We start from the raw sequence: 16228 nt of genomic DNA, 5'->3' as shown, positions 1-16228 counted from the left end.
TCTCTGGGGGATTTTCCCAATCCAGGGATCAAACCCAGGTCTCTTGAATTGCAGGCAGATTCTTTACCATCTGAGCCACCAGGGAACCTCCCCCAACACCCCCCCCCCAAAAAAAAATGTCTTCAGATGTTGCCAAATATCTCCTGAGAGTTTAGTAGAAAGCTAAACCAAAGGTTGGGTAATTCATAAGAAGTTGATCAGATTTATTGTGATACATAAAATCCTCCAAACACTAACTGCTCTCTGTGGATACCAGTGCATACCTGATCCCAAAGAGAATATGTATGAGAGTGTACCATTAATAGAAATACATGCCCTGAATGTCTGTAGACACATTTTCAAAACGCACTTAAATATTTTGATTTTTAGGTTGAGCCACGTGAAATTCCAATATTCAACCAATACGGCAATTTTGTGTGGTTCTAGCTACTAATTACCAAAATCTGCTCTTGTTTGTTTCCCCTACAAAACTTATGTTCCCTGAGGGTTCTCTGATGCTGAGAAGAAATATCAAAAACAAAAAGAAACAAAAATACAGAGGAAAACCAGATGACATTTGATGCTGCTGGTTACTAATACAGTGTCAAACACAGTGTGCATTCTGTAAGCACTGACCATAGCATGAACAAATGTGTTAATTAAGATACATAAATATAATTACACATGTAATTGGAGTTGTTATAGGGCTATCAGAAACTAATAGCAAAATATGTCCCTTGCTCAGAATATGACTCGGAAAATTTTTGTAACTCCTCAAAGTATTCTTCATATAATTTCATCCCATCCTCAAAATATTCTTCACATAATTTTAATCACCTCATGCATCTCTAAGTCTATATAACACTTCCAGGCTTTAGAGTGAGATATTCCAGTTTGAATCCCACAAGTGTTACATACCAGCTATATGATCTTCTCTGTAAATGTTTACAATACTTACTTCAGTGGATTGTTCTGAAGGTTAAATATAACAGCATATGCAAAACAGTCATCACAGTATCAGCTCCCAGTTGGTATTCAATACATGTGAAATTTTTGTTTTTCCCCATTTAACCACTCTTATTGATTGAATGTCATCTGATTTTCCTCTGTATTTTTGTTTCTTTTTGTTTTTGATATTTCTTCTCCATTTGGATTACATTTTTCAGGAAGATTTATTCAAGTAAAGTAAGAGTTCAGGGACTCTATTCTATTTGCATATTTCATTTCTCAAGCTAAAAATAAATTTCCATTAACTACACATACAGGTATAAATTTAATTACATTCTGTATTTGGTAAATGTACAGAATTTTATGGTTTACTTATTATTAGAATTTAACATCATGACCTCCCACTCTAACTGTATTCCTTAAAGAATTTAATATTGAATTTCATTTTCTTTTATCTTATACAAATAGGAAGGATAATTATATTGCAAATGTACAATTGTTAAAAGATATCATTAGATGCATTTAAACATTTTCTGTTTAAGTTAAATTATACATCCTAAACACTGTAGTTTAAAAAGTACTTATCTTTTCAACTAAATATATTTTTCCTTCTAAGAAGCCTTAAAAACAAGATTGTATAAAGATGTCCTGAAAAGATTACACATTGTGCACAGACCAAATGTTGTATTTCTAGAGTTTTATTTTTAAAAGAATCATTTATTTAACAACTGATTTGCAAAAGTGTTTCATTGGCCTTTGGCTACAAAATAAATTGCATTCTTCCTTTATCACTTTCTAATTTATCAGTAGATTCAAAGTCTGCCCCTACCAAATACCTCCCTTTACTACCAGAAATATTTGCCAGGAATATAGCAAAATTCACTTTATCAGTTTTAAAATATATTTCATATAGCAAGTAATAGACCCATTAAAAATTAATTTGAAAACATAACACAAAAGAATGAAACAATCATCGTTATCAAGAGGGTTTTTTTAAAAATAAACTAGTTTCTAGAAAGAACTCCAGAAACCCACTCTAATTTTACTTGGTTTGCCTCAGTGTACAATTCTAGGGGATAACCTTGGCTTGTTTGTGTGCGCCAGTCTAACCATGCACACCTTACAGACAGATGTAAAATGAAAGGAAGAGGACTCCTTGGTAAGTAGCAGTGCATTGATACTTCTCTTGTGCACATAACCAAGATGCTTGTATGCACACATACAAACACACACACACACACACACACACTTCAACACAGTTTTCCCAGCTTAGAAATATTGAATATGCCATACTTCCCCTCTCTGACCTTTTCCCATCTCCTTCCACTTTCCATACTTTCTTCTTTTTCCCCTTGTTCCCTTATTTATCACTATATTGTTATCATCAAGTTCCCCTACTCCTATGAAGGCACCACCTCCAAGAAGTTGCCTTGTGAGAAGGCATTTCAAATCCCTCTTTCTCCAAGAAGATCTGAGAGTTTCCCTCACTTTATTCCTTTATTGATTTGGCAGCTCTGGGTACCTTCTAAATGCCAGGTACAGGAGAAGCAGAGATGAATAGATCTGAATTGGCCACATTCTGGCTCTGGTCAAGCTATTAATAATTATGGCCCCACTGTGGTCATGTTCTATATATTCTCTGTTCCACATACTTCTCATAAAAGCAAATGTATTTACTCTCATTTGATAAACAGGATGCCATTTCATAGGAGTTTAACAATTTTTCCCATGTCATCCAGTTAGTAAGTAGAAGAGCTGAATTAACCCAAATTCCCAGACCCAGGGTCTTTGTGCCACACTGCTGATTGCTCTGACCAGCTGCCTCTCCCAAATGATAAAAGTAATTAAAACATATTATCTAGCAGTATGTATCTGCCACAGCAAGGGAAAGCTATATTAGACCTTCTTGTTCTAATATCTAACAATTAAACAAAAAACTAAAAGTGATTTAATTAAACTAATGAGCACAGTGGAGGAATGCCAAATGTGCTTAGATTTGAAGAGGCTTGCAGAAGGAAGGTAATTATTTATTACATAACTAAGAATTCTTGACTCCTATTCTTCACCTAATCCTCAAATGTTGTATTTCAAGGTGCCAACTTGGACCCTTTTGCTCTCCAAAACCCTCAGTCTGAACCATCTCTTCTCCATGGTTTGCCATGTGTAACATAACCCTCAAAGAAACTTCCAAACTAGAAGAAATGAAGGAGTAATATACTACAATAAATACATTGCAAGGCAAAAGTCAGCCAGCACTATAAGAGAGGTAAAATAAGGTCAATTGTATATCCCAAGGAGGGAGAGAACACATTCAGTATTTTCTTCTAAGAGAAAAGACAAAGAGTATATTGACAGTTGATACAAGAGTGTCTTTTGTACTAGGCCTAGCAGAGTGGGCAAGCGTGAGCCAAGTAGCAAAGGATTCTAAGTAGAGAATTAAATAGTAAAAAGACATAAAGGAAGAAAAACTGCAAAGAATGTTCAGGCAACATGACTTTGTTTTCACAGGTTCACACAGGTCACACACAAGAAAGTACTAGGAGGTAAGAATGGAGATATAGAAACAATATTGTAAAGCACCTTGAATTCCAAACTAAAACATTTCTATTTTCCTTTAGTAAGAAATATAAATCCTTAGAATATTATTAAGAATGTATAAGTAGATCAGGAGTGTACCTTAAAAAACCAAATGTATTAAATAGCACCATCCTCAAAGGGTCCAAAATAGAAATACCATTGACCCTTAGACAACTACAGGGTCAATTCGAATATAGTTTAGAGTTGGCCCTCCATCTTCAATTTCTCTACATCCTCAGATTCAACAATCCACAAATGGTGTCTTGTGGTACTATAATATTTGCTATTGAAAATGCTTACTTATAACTGGACTTGTGCAGTTCAAACTCAGGTTGTTCAAGGGTCACTTGTACAAGGAGGATTTTATTCTAGAAACACAGTCATAGGATAAGGAAACAATTGGTTGAATACGAGGTGGATATGGCAGAATCTAAACTCTTAAGCCTTGGTGACTGGATACTATGTCAATACTAGAGATGATAAAGTGAATAAGAAGCCACTTTCTTTTTTTCTTTCTTTTAATGCCTTCTCTTTTGGTGACCATAAGCTTGTTTCCTATGTCTCTGACCTTATTTCTGTTTTGTAATCATCTAAAAAGTGATACAAGTGAACTTACTTGATCCACAAATAAGTGATATCATATGATATTTGTCCGTCACTGTATGACTTAATTTAGTATTATAATCTCTGGGTCTATCCATGTTGCCGCAAATGGCATTATTTCATTTTTCTGGTTGAGTAATATTCCATAGTCCATATAACACCACATCTTCTTTATCCATTCATCTGTCAATGGATATTTAGGTTGCTTCCATGTCTTGGCTATTGTAAATATTGCTGCTAGGAACATTGGAGTACATGTATCTTTTAAAATTAAAGTTTATAAAATATATCTTTTTCAGATACATGCCCAGGAATAGGATTGTTGGATAATATGGTAACTCCATTTTTAGTTTTTTAAGGAACCTCCATACTGTTCTCCATAGTGGCTGTGCTAATTTACATTCCCACCAACAGTGTAGAAATGTTTTTTTTTTTTCTTTTCTCCACACCCTTCCAGCATTTGCTGTTTGTAGACTTTTTGATGATGGGCATTCTGACCAGAGTGAAGCGATGCCTCACTATAGATTTGATTTGCATTTCTGTAATAATTAGCAACATTAAGCATCTTTTCATGTGCCAGTTTGCCATCTGTATGTCTTCTTTGGAGAAAAATCTATGTAAGTCTTCTGTTCATTCTTTGATTAGGTTATTTATTTTTTAATACTGAGCTATATAAGCTGTTTCTATGTTTTAGAAATTAATCCCTTGTCAATCACATCATTTGAAAATATTTTCTCTCATTCTGTAGGTTGTATTTTCACTTTGTTTATGGTTTCCTTTGCTGTGCAAAAGCTTTTAAGTTTGATTAGGTCCCATTTGTTTATTTTTGCTTTTATTTCCATTACTCTAGGAGATAGAGCCAAAATATCACTGTGATTTGTATCAGAATGTTCTTCCTGTGTTTTCCTCTAGGAGTTTTATAGCATCTGGTCTTATATTTAGGTCTTTAACATATTTTGAGTTTATTTTTGTATACAGAGTTAGAGATGTTCTAATTTCACTCTTTTACATGTAGCTAGCCAATTTTCCCAAGATCACTAATTGAAGAAACTGTCTTTTCTCCTTTGTATATTCTTACCTCCTTTGTCCAAGATTCACTGGCTATGGGTGTGTGGGGTTTGTTTCTGGGTTCTCTATTCTCGTCCATTGTTCCATATGCCTGTTTTTGTGCCAATATCGTACTGTTTTGGTTACTGTAGCTTTGTAGAATTGTCTGAAGTCTGGGAAGTTTATGTCTCTAGCTTTGCTCTTTTCCCTCAGAATTCCCTTTGCAATTCTGGGTCTTTTGTGGTTCCATATAAATTTTAAGATTATTTTGCCTAATTCTGTGAAAAATGTCATGGGTAAGGCTTGAGTTAAATCTGTAGATTGTAGAAGCCACTTTCTTGGGTACAATGGAAGACTACTTTGAGTTATATTTACTATATAGTACCCATAAACATTCTAGATAAAGATGTAATATTTGGAATCATCAATATAGCTAATTCTTTGCCTCTCTGAGGCAGGGAGTATGTAAACAGATAAAGACAGTAAGGGCAGAATTTTGGACAAAACAGATGACAGAGAATGCTCTGTCAAGGCTGCTGAGCTACACAATCCAATTCAGCAGCCTCTAGTCAACATGATTTCAAACACTTGAAATGTGACCTGTCCAAATTATGTGCTGTAAAATATATACCAGATTTCCAAGAGTATGAAAAAACTGGCTTTTAGAGGAAGGAGACTGTCTTCCACCCAGTGTTACATAGCATGTAAAAAAACTATACACAGCTGAGCACAAAACAAACAAAAAAAAAAAAAACAAAGAGATTCAAACTACCCATATTTGTTTACCTGGATAGTGACATGTAGGAGAAGGGGAAACAATATTGTCTAACTAGAAGAAATAAGTTAGCTTTCTGAGAACCACTTCCCCCCAAGAACACATATAACACATATATAATTTGACTTCAATAAATATATAAGTGGATGGGTGTACATGTTAAGTCACTTTGGTTATGTCTGACTCTTTGCAACCATATGAACTGTAGCCTGCCAGGCTCTTCTGTCCATGGAATTCTCCAGTAAATTTCCTCCAGGAGATGTTTCCAACCCAGGGATCAAACCAATATCTCTTAGGTCTCCTGCATTGGCAGGCAAGTTCTTTACCACTAGCACCACCTAGGAAGCCATGTTAGTGGATAAATGAACTTTAATAAATAGTTCAGATTCCTGGGATAGAATAGATGCCATGCTCAAATAGGAAATTGAAGGGTTTAATAAAATAGCTATTTATAAATATGAAAGTGGAATAAAAAGCAAACAAGGAATGACAACACTGGGGAGCTACTGCCACCCCCAGGCCTAAGGAGATGGGGGAAGAAGCAGTTGCTGGAATTTGGGACATAGTGGATTCCCTTATAGGAGCCATGATCCAAGTTGGAAAGATGCAGCCAAATAAAGATGCCCTCAAAGGAGGAAGCCAGTACAGTTATTACTCTGGCTTCTCTTCCCATCAGCTGCTGATATCCTGCCAGAGCCTCCTATTGGCTGACACAAACCCAAACAGGAAGGCAAGGGAGATCCTTGATGCAGTCCTCCCAGACCAACCTCCAAACGGTCAAGTGGAGAGTAGATCTATAGAGGCAATCACAAATCAGAAATTTTATCATGATTTTCAATCCAGCTAGAGATACTTTTCTTTTTTCTAAGGAATATTCATCATCTTGTTCTCATCATCATTCAAATAGTGAGAAAAAAATTAACAACCTAGACAGTGTTGTAGGCACTGGGGATACAATCATAAGCAAAAAGACTTAAGCTAAATCCTTGTCCTGAATGAGCATATAGTTTCATGGGGGAAGAGAATCATCCCAGAGCTCCATAGATCTCCTTTTGTAGAGAGAAAAATCATGGTCTTTAGAAGCAAACCAAAATAGTGTTTGATGGCTAACCCATATCCACTGAGCCTGAGCTTCATCTAATAAAAGTGGATTGTGATTCCTGTTTTTTTTTTTAGGGTTCATGTGTAATTTAAAGACCAAGTACCAGTTCAGTCGCTCACTCATGTCCAACTCTTTGCAACCCCATGGACTGCAGCACACCAGCCTTCCCTGTCCATCACCAACTCCCAGAGCTTATTCAAACTCATGTCCATCGAGTCGGTGATGCCATCCAAACATCTCATCCTCTGTCATCCCCTTATCCTCCTGTCTTAAATCTTTCCAAATATCAGGGTCTTTTCCAGTGACGCAGCTCTTCACATCAGGCGGCCAAAGTATTGGAGTTTCAGCTTCAGCATCAGTCCTTTCAATCAATATTCAGGGCTGATTTCCTTTAGTATTGACTGGTTTGATCTCCTCACAGTCCAAGGGACTCTCAAGAGTCTTTGCCAACACCACAGTTCAAAAGCATCAATTGTTTGGTGCTCAGCTTTCTTTATAGTCCAACTCCCACATCCATATATGACTACTGGAAAAACCATAGCTTTGACTAGGCAGACATTTGTCGGCAAAATAATGTCTCTGCTTTTTAATATGCTGTCTAGGTTGGTCATGGCTTTTCTTACAAGGACCAAGAGTCTTTTAATTTCACAGCTGCAGTCACCATCTGCCGTGATTTTGGAGCCCCCTCCCCAAAAAAATAAAATAAATTCTCTCACTGTTTCCATTGTTTCCCCATCCATTTGCCATGAAGTGACAGGACCAGATGCCTTGATCTTAGTTTTTTGAACGTTGAGTTTTAAGCCAGCTTTTTCACTCTCCTCTTTTACTTTCATCAAGAGTTTCTTTAGTTCTTCTTCACTTTCTGCTATAAAGGTGGTGTCATCTGTGTATCTGAGGTTATTGATATTTCTCCCAGCAATCTTGATTCCAGCTTGTGATTCATCCATCCTAGCATTTCACATGATATACTCTGCATATTCCTTTCTCCAGTGGACCACATTTTGTCAGAACTCTCCACAATGATCCATCTGTCTTGGATGGCCCTACACAACACAGCTCATAGTTTCATTGAGTTAGACAAGGCTGTGGTCCATGTGATTAGATTGGTCATCTATTTCTGCTTTACTGACTATGCCAAAGCCTTTGACTGTGTGGATCACTGTGAAAAATTCTGAAAGAGATGGGAATACCAGACCACCTAAGCTGCTTCTTGAGAAACCTGTATGCAGGTCAGGAAGCAACAGTTAGAACTGGACATGGAACAACAGACTGGTTCCAAATAGGAAAAGGAGTACATCAAGGCTGTATATTGTCACCCTGCTTATTTAACTTATATACAGAGTACATAATAAGAAACGCTGGGCTGGAGGAAGCACAAGCTGGAATCAAGATTGCCAGGAGAAATATCAATAACCACAGATATGCAGATGACACCACTCTTACAGCAGAAAGCAAAGAGGAACTAAAGAGCCTCTTGATGAAAGTGAAAGAGGAGAGCAAAAAAGTTGACTTAAAGCTCAACATTCAGAAAACTAAGCATTTTGGGGGGCTCCAAAATCATTACAGATGATGACTGCAGCCATGAAATTAAAAGATGCTTGCTCCTTGGAAGAAAAGTTATGACCAACCTAGATAGTATATTAAAAAGCAGAGACATTGCCAACAAAGGTCTGTCCAGTCAAGGCTATGGTTTTTCCTGTAGTCATGTATGGATGTGACAGTTGGACTATAAAGAAAGCTGAGCACTGAAGAATTGATGCTTTTGAACTGTGGTGTTGGAGAAGACTCTCGAGGGTCCCTTGGACAGCAAAGAGATCCAACCATTCCATCCTAGAGGAAATCAGCCCTGAATATTCATTGAAAGGACTGATGCTGAAGCTGAAACTCCAGTACTTTGGCCACCTGATGTGAAGAACTGACTCAGTGGAAAAGACCTCGATGCTGGGAAAGATTGAAGGTGGAATAAGATGGGGATAACAAGAGGATGAGATGGTTGGATGGCATCACCTACTCAATGGACATGAGTTTGAGTAGACTCCAGGAGTTGGTGATGGACAGGGAGGCATGGTATTCTCCAGTCCATGGGGTCACAAAGAGTCGGACATGACTGAACAACTGAACTGAACTCAGTTGAACTGAACTCTTCATATAAGTTAAGCAAGCAGGGTGATAATATACAGCCTTGACGTACTCCTTTCCCAATTTGGAACCAGTCTGTTGTTTCATGTCTGGTTCTAACTGTTGCTTCTTGACCTGCATACAGATTTCTCTGGAGTCAGGTAAGGTGGTCTGGTATTGCCATCTCTTGAATAATTTTCCACAGTTTATTGTGATCCACACAGTCAAAGATTTTGGCATAGTCAATAAAGCAGAAATAGATGTTTTTCTGGAACTGTCTTGCTTTTTTGATGACCCAGCAGATGTTGGCAATTTGATCTCTTGTTCCTCTGCCTTTTCTAAATCCAGCCTGAACATCTGAAAGTTCACTCTTGATATACTGTTTAAGCCTCACTTGGACAATTTTGAGCGTTACTTTACTAGCTTGTGAGATGGGTGCAATTGTGTTGTAGTTTGAGCATTCTTTAGCATTGCCTTTCTTTGAAATTGGAATGAAAACTGACCTTTTCCAGTCCTGTGGGCACTGCTGAGTTTTCCAAATTTGCTGCTATATTGAGTGAAGCACTTTCACAGCATCATCTTTTAGGATTTGAAATAGCTCAACTGGAATTCCATCACCTCCACTAGCTTTGTTCATAGTGATGTTTCCTAAGCCCACTTGACTTTACATTCCAGGATGTCTGGCTCTAGGTGTGATCACTCACCTAGAGCCATGATTATCAGAGTTTGGGAAAGGTCAAAAGGAGACACTGCGTGTCCGTCCACTTCCCAGAATCCCTCTTGCTAGCATCCATCTTGGCTGAGCGATGCGTGTGCCACCAGGAAAGACTTTGAATTAGAATGATTGGTCAAAGACCACCCAGAAACTAATCCCATCAGCATAAAACTCGAGACTGTGAGCCACAGGGCAGAGCTGTTCTCCTGGGTTCTCTTACCCTACTACTCTCCACCTGGGTGCCCTTTCCCAATAAAATCTCTTGCTGTGTCAGCAGATGTGTCCCCTCGGACAATTCATTTCTGAGTGTTAGACAGGAGCCCAGTTTCGGGCCCTGGAACAGGTTCCCCTTCCTGCAACAAATTTGACACATAAATTTAACCATCACTGACTACAAAGCAAAAAACAAAAACATTTGATATTTTTAAAAGCCATATCAGCAGCTCTCTCCTCTCTTAACAGCACACAACTTCTTTTCATTCTACTTAACATGGGAGCAGGTGGTTGGTGGCAAGTGTAGCTCCATGTTTCCAGGAAGTGGAGAATTCCTATGCTAAGAGTTCAGGTTGTTCCAGATCACTGCATAATCTGCACAAGGAGGGCCAGAAATATGTCCATGTGGAGTGTAGTCATGGTGACACCTGTCACTTCCTCTCTTCACTGGACACACCCCTGACCCCCTCCTGAACTTTTCTACTACTGGGTTACTTTTTAAATGAATTTCATGTAGAGAATTATAGACTAAGGCCTTCTGAGCAGTAAGCAAAATAATCCTCATTTTTTATTAGTGATATGTGACCTTGTTTATGAGACTTCATTCTAGATGCTACAAGAAAATTTAAGCTGAAAAATCTGTACAGCTATGATTTAAAAAAATGAAAACCTTCCCATTTGTGAAGCAGAAAAGAAAAATAAAAAAGAAACAAACGCAAAATGCAGCAGCTCATTTTTTTTAACACTGAAGAATAAACATAGGTTTTTTATCAAAATAATTATAAAAGAGAAGTTTTTCCATAATGATATTTTCAAAAAGAAACTAAAGGCTGCTGGATATATCCTTTTAAAGATACTCGATTGGGTGTTAGGGCTACTTATAAGATGCCAGGTCTGTAGTCCTCTTGGTTTTCATTGGTCTTCCAGCTATACACAGTGGGTTCCTCTTGACTAAATTTAACCTTAATAAAATGTTTGACAAATGAAATCCAACTTTCAAAAAAATTTGGAATTGCCTGTTAGAAATTACCTACTGATTTTCAATACTCAGCAAACTCTATTCCTGCACATCTTTTATGTACTACAGCATTCAGACCTCTTTCTGCAGAAAGTGAGTTTTGTATTTTTACCTTCTCTAGTCCTCTGTGAAACAGATTATAAATATAGCATGGATTTGCATTCACTGTGAACTGATGACTAACAAGCCTCAAGCTATGTTTGCTGAATATCCATAGAAATCTATGAGCATACCTAAAGAAAATAAAGAGTAGCTTCAATCACTTGACAACATTCTTTATTCATTTGTTAATTCACCACTCATTCATTCATTTACACTTTTTTTTTTTTCAGGTACAAGGGCAAAGTATTAAATCAGATAGTATGGAAAAGAAGTTATATGACATGGTACCTACTTTTAAGAAGTTTGTGTTTCTGCTAGGATAACTGCATAACCAAACCTTCAATTAAGTGATAGTTGAAGAACTGTTACAGAGATTCTACTGCTTCTAAACTTTTTTAAAAAGCTTTGTATGTGGGCTAGTGTTACTTGTAACATTCAATCAACTTCCAAGATTGAGGAAATGAGGTTCAAAATCATCAAGTTCATTGAATCCTTGGATATGAGACATCCATCTTTCCTTGCAAATCATATCTCAAATTGTTTGTCTTACATTTGCATAGAGGAATTATCAGGAAACTATCTACAATCACAAATAAATTTTTTCTTTTATGTATTGTGTAGTATGTCAGTAAATTTGGAAAACTCAGCAGCAGCCATAGGACTAGAAAAGGTCAATTTTAATTCCAATCCCAAAAAATGGCAATGCCAAAGAATGTTCAAACTACCACACAATTATGCTCATTTCGTATGCTGGTAAAGTTATGCTCAAAATCCTTCAAGTTAGGCTTCAGTAGTCCGTGAACAAGAACGTCCAGATGTACAAGCTAGGTTTAGAAAAGGTAGAGGAATCAGAGATCAAACTGCCAACATTCTTTGGATCATAGAGAAAACAAGGGATTCCAGAAAAAACATCTACTTCTGCTTCATTGACTATGCTAAAGCCTTTGACTGTGTGGATCACAACAAACTGTGGAAAACTCTTCAAGAGACGGAAATACAAGACCACTTTACCCGTCCCCTAAGAAACTTGTATGCGGGTCAAAAAGCAACAGCTAGAACCAGACAAGGAACAATGGACTGGTTCAAAACTGAGAAAGGAGTATGACAAGGCTGTATAGTGTCACCTTGAGTGTTTATCTTCTATGCAGAGTAGATCATGCGAAATGCCAGGTTGGATGAATCACAAACTGGAGAATCAAGATTGCTGGGAGAAATATCAACAACCTCAGATATGACACCACTGTAATGGCAGAAAGTGAAGAGGAACTGAAGAGCCTCTTGATGAGGGTGAAAGGAGAATGAAAAAGCTGGCTAGAAACTCAACATTAAAAAAACTAATCATGGCATCCAGTCCACTTCATGGCAAATAGAAGAGGGAAAAGTAGAAGCAGTGACAGATTTTATTTTCTTGGGCACCAAAATCACTGCGGACGATGACTGGCAGCCATGAAATTAAAAGACACTTGCTTCTTGGAAAGAAAGCTATGACAAACCTAGACAACGTCTTAAAAAGCAGGGACATCACTTTGCTGACAAAGGTCCGTCTGGTCAAAGCCATGGTCTCTCCAGTAGTCATGTAGGGATGTGAGAGTTGGACCACAAAGAAGGCTGAGCACCAAAGATCTTATGTTCTGAATTGTGGTGTTGGAGAAGACTCTTGAGAGTCCCTTGGACTACAAAGAGATCAAACCAGTCAATCCTAAAGGAAATCAATCCTGAATTTTCACTGGAAGGACTGATGCTGAACTGCAGCTGAACAGCAACAACAAAGTGTGACCCTATCATGTGTTATTACATTATAAGTGTTAATATTGTGCTCTGAGCGCAACCCAGGTGGCACGAGTGGTAAAAACCATGCCTGCCAACGTAGGAGACACAGAGGACACAGATTCAATCCCTGGGTTGGGAAGATACCATGGAGGAGGGCATGGCAACCCACTCCAGGATTCCTGCCTGGAGAATTCATGAACAGAGGAGCCTGGCGGGCTACATACAGTCCGTAGAGTCACAAAGAATTGGACACATCTGAAGCAACTCAGCACACGTGCATTGTAGGCATGTGCGTGCAGATGACATATTTTTTTCCATTTCTTTCGTATCTAATATTCAATATCTTTTGCACAAATGTATAGTCAGGCCACCCAACATGGCTGTCTTGTTATCTGTACAAGTTGGGCCGGACCAGTGCCTGCTTCACCTATGCCCTATGCTCCTGACTAACCTTCCTAAGCATTTGCCCCCAGGCCCCAGCTGATGATTGTTCTCATCAAAGGAGCGGGGAGGGGCATGCCCCTCTGATGGTTTCCCTGGTAGCTAATGAGCCCACCTGATGTCAATTCCTCCTATAACCCGCAATCTCTGGAGAGAGAGAGGACGGCCGCCATGTCCTGCTTGCCCTGTGCCGCACACAGTGGGGTGTTGCTCCAGGACCTTGCTTCAGACACATAAGCGCCCCCACCCATTAAATCACTGATGTCTCTGTAGCTAACTCCAGCCTCTTTCTTCAGTCTGGAAGCTAGGCAAGTACAGGCCTTGTAGGCCTGTGGGGTGCAGCCCTGCAACAAAAAACACTATATAACCTTTCCTGTGTCAGCAATATGTGCACTGTATTCTCTTATGCTATACTGTTGACTATTAAATAACAATGCTGTTTTTGCAGAGTATAACAAACATGGAGACAATTAGGAAAGGTATTTTTCTCCTGCTAATCTCAGAGGGAGCCAGTCAAGTTCTCTGTCCATAATGCAGCCAGACTTTTAGAAAAAAGCAAGACCCACCTCGCTACATCCCCACTTAGTTATCTGTCAATAGTGTTCAACCACTATTAGAATAAAAGCCGAACTCTTTTAACATAGCCATAAGGCCCAACAGGACCTGGTCCCTTCTTACTTCTCCTTCTTCAAGTTCCAGCCACTGCAACCTTTCTCCATTCTTTATGCATCCAGATTCTTAAGCTGGACCGTCTATGTTCAGTTCTCAATTGGCCCTTTACTAGCTCTGTGATCTTAGACAAAGTACTCAGTTTCTCATCTATAATGTGGATGTAATAATGTACCCACTTGACACTTTTGTTGTTATGAGAATCACATAATATATATGAAATTATCAATTTGTGCCTGGCACACAGAGCTATAAGAGGATTCTTGTTGTTTGCTATTCTTGTATAAGTGCTTTAATACATGCTTTTGTCTCTTGTTTTTAATGCTGCCTTTCCTTTAGCTAAAGTACACTTACTCATTTTATATCAGCTTAAATGTTCTATGTCTAGAAAATATTTCTTTCCATTTAAATTAGATCAGAACTCCCTATTATGTACTTTTCTAGTGCCCCATATGTCCTTAGAAGCACTTATGTCAATAATGACTAGACAATTAATTGTTAATTCTTTCCAATATTTCACTTGAATCCATCTCCACTGCTCCAAGGATATAAACCCAGTCCATCATGCTGATCACTTTGTAACCCCTCCATTTCTCACCCCCAACCTATGAACAATTCTCAATAGTTTAAATGACTGATGAGTTCCATATGCTCTCTCTCTCTTCCTGTCCTCCTTTCAGAATCGAGAGAAACAAGGAATGATGTGGCTAGCACGGAGGTATCAGGGACACTCAGGACCCCTCTGTGCTCTGAAATGCACTCTGCACTGCAGCATCGTGAAAGAAAAAATGAAACAGTGTGGAGAGATGGAGAAGAACAAACTGGGGAATAAGTTAGACGGTAATAAAGGACACATATGTCTCAAAAAGGAAAGACTAATTATCCCAATGGTATTCCTGAAATCAGGGCAAGGGATCCAGTCATACATGGCAGAAAATACAATGGGAACTCTTAGTAAGACCTCTTATATCCAACCACAGCTCTGCCTCGGGACCACAGCAAAACGAGTCCAATTGACAAAGAGACTGTCATAGTTTTCCCACATCTCCTATAAGAGCTCAAGAGCATTAGTATTTCACCAGGAATATTTGTGTTCAATCTATTTCCTCATGCTCGGCCCCTGAATAGTCTCTTCATTTGTGTAATATTTTTCCCTCACTTTCTTCTTTAAGACCAAAATCAATTCTGGTGAACTCCACAAAATCTATATTATGAGCTATATGCTCACTGTCTGTCTCTTTAAAAAAATGCATTTGTATACTTGTGAATATCTTTCTATTATTTCCATATATATATATTAATTTTTTTCCTCTCCAATGTTTAACAGTTAAACCTAGAATGACTCCATTTTTTCCCTGTTTCAACCTTTCTGCACTCTCCAGTGCTAGCCAGAAGATGTCAGTCTTACAACTCAAATTGATTCTTTGGTCCTCTCCTAACTAGCCTAAATACAAGTCAACTTAAGATCCCAGGGCAAAGACCCCTGAAACCCCCTAAAAATTCAAATAGACATACAATTTTATGTATTAGGATTTCCTTTCTGGTATTTAAATACATCTTGTCTATTTGGGATTTACATATATGTAATTGGTCCACAGTTTCTATTCATAGACCTTTTCTAAATAGCTGAAACCAAACCAGTGTTGAGACTAAAGAATCACAGAACTGTGAAGTTTGAAGGGCCTTAGAATTTTCTACCCTCTCTACATGAATTTCTTTAATTCAAGAATGGAATGTGATTTCTTAGTACAAACTTATTTTCCTATTCATACATTCATTTATGCATCAAAATTTTAATAGAACATATTCTATATGCTTGGCAATGGGATAACTGCTAAGGATACAAATGTAAACAAGATGAAGTAGACACAATCCTTGTCCTCCGTTATGGGTTGAATTGTGCTCCTCCACCCCCCAAGAAAGGGGGGTGTAGTCCCCCAATACTTTAGAATGTGAACTTATTTGGAAATAGACTCATTGCAGACACAACAATTAAGAAGATGAGGTCATACTGAAGTAGGGTGGGTATTTTAATGCAATATGACTGGTGTCCTTTTATAAGAAAAGGAGAGAGAGAGGGAAAAGATGGTCACATGGCAATAGAGGGTGAGATTAGGATGATGCGTCTTCAAGTCATGGAATGTAAAGAAT

The 16228-nt window shown here is 38.1% G+C and overlaps 1 long non-coding RNA gene across 1 annotated transcript in view; it reads left to right on the top strand.

Annotated features, from left to right (window-relative positions):
- The window catches only part of LOC133260621 (uncharacterized), a 305372-nt gene extending 289770 nt beyond the window's left edge, over positions 1-15602 (top strand). Inside the window, exon 4 of the long non-coding RNA XR_009740894.1 lies at positions 14758-15602. This is a non-coding gene — a long non-coding RNA (uncharacterized LOC133260621). The remainder of the gene's footprint in view (positions 1-14757) is intronic.
- Positions 15603-16228: the final 626 nt, after the last annotated feature.

This window comes from Bos javanicus, chromosome 14 (assembly GCF_032452875.1).
Source record: "Bos javanicus breed banteng chromosome 14, ARS-OSU_banteng_1.0, whole genome shotgun sequence".
NCBI classification, from domain to species: Eukaryota; Metazoa; Chordata; class Mammalia; order Artiodactyla; family Bovidae; genus Bos; species Bos javanicus.
Note: the sequence above shows the minus strand (reverse complement) of the source record. Positions and strands in the feature narration are given on the sequence as shown.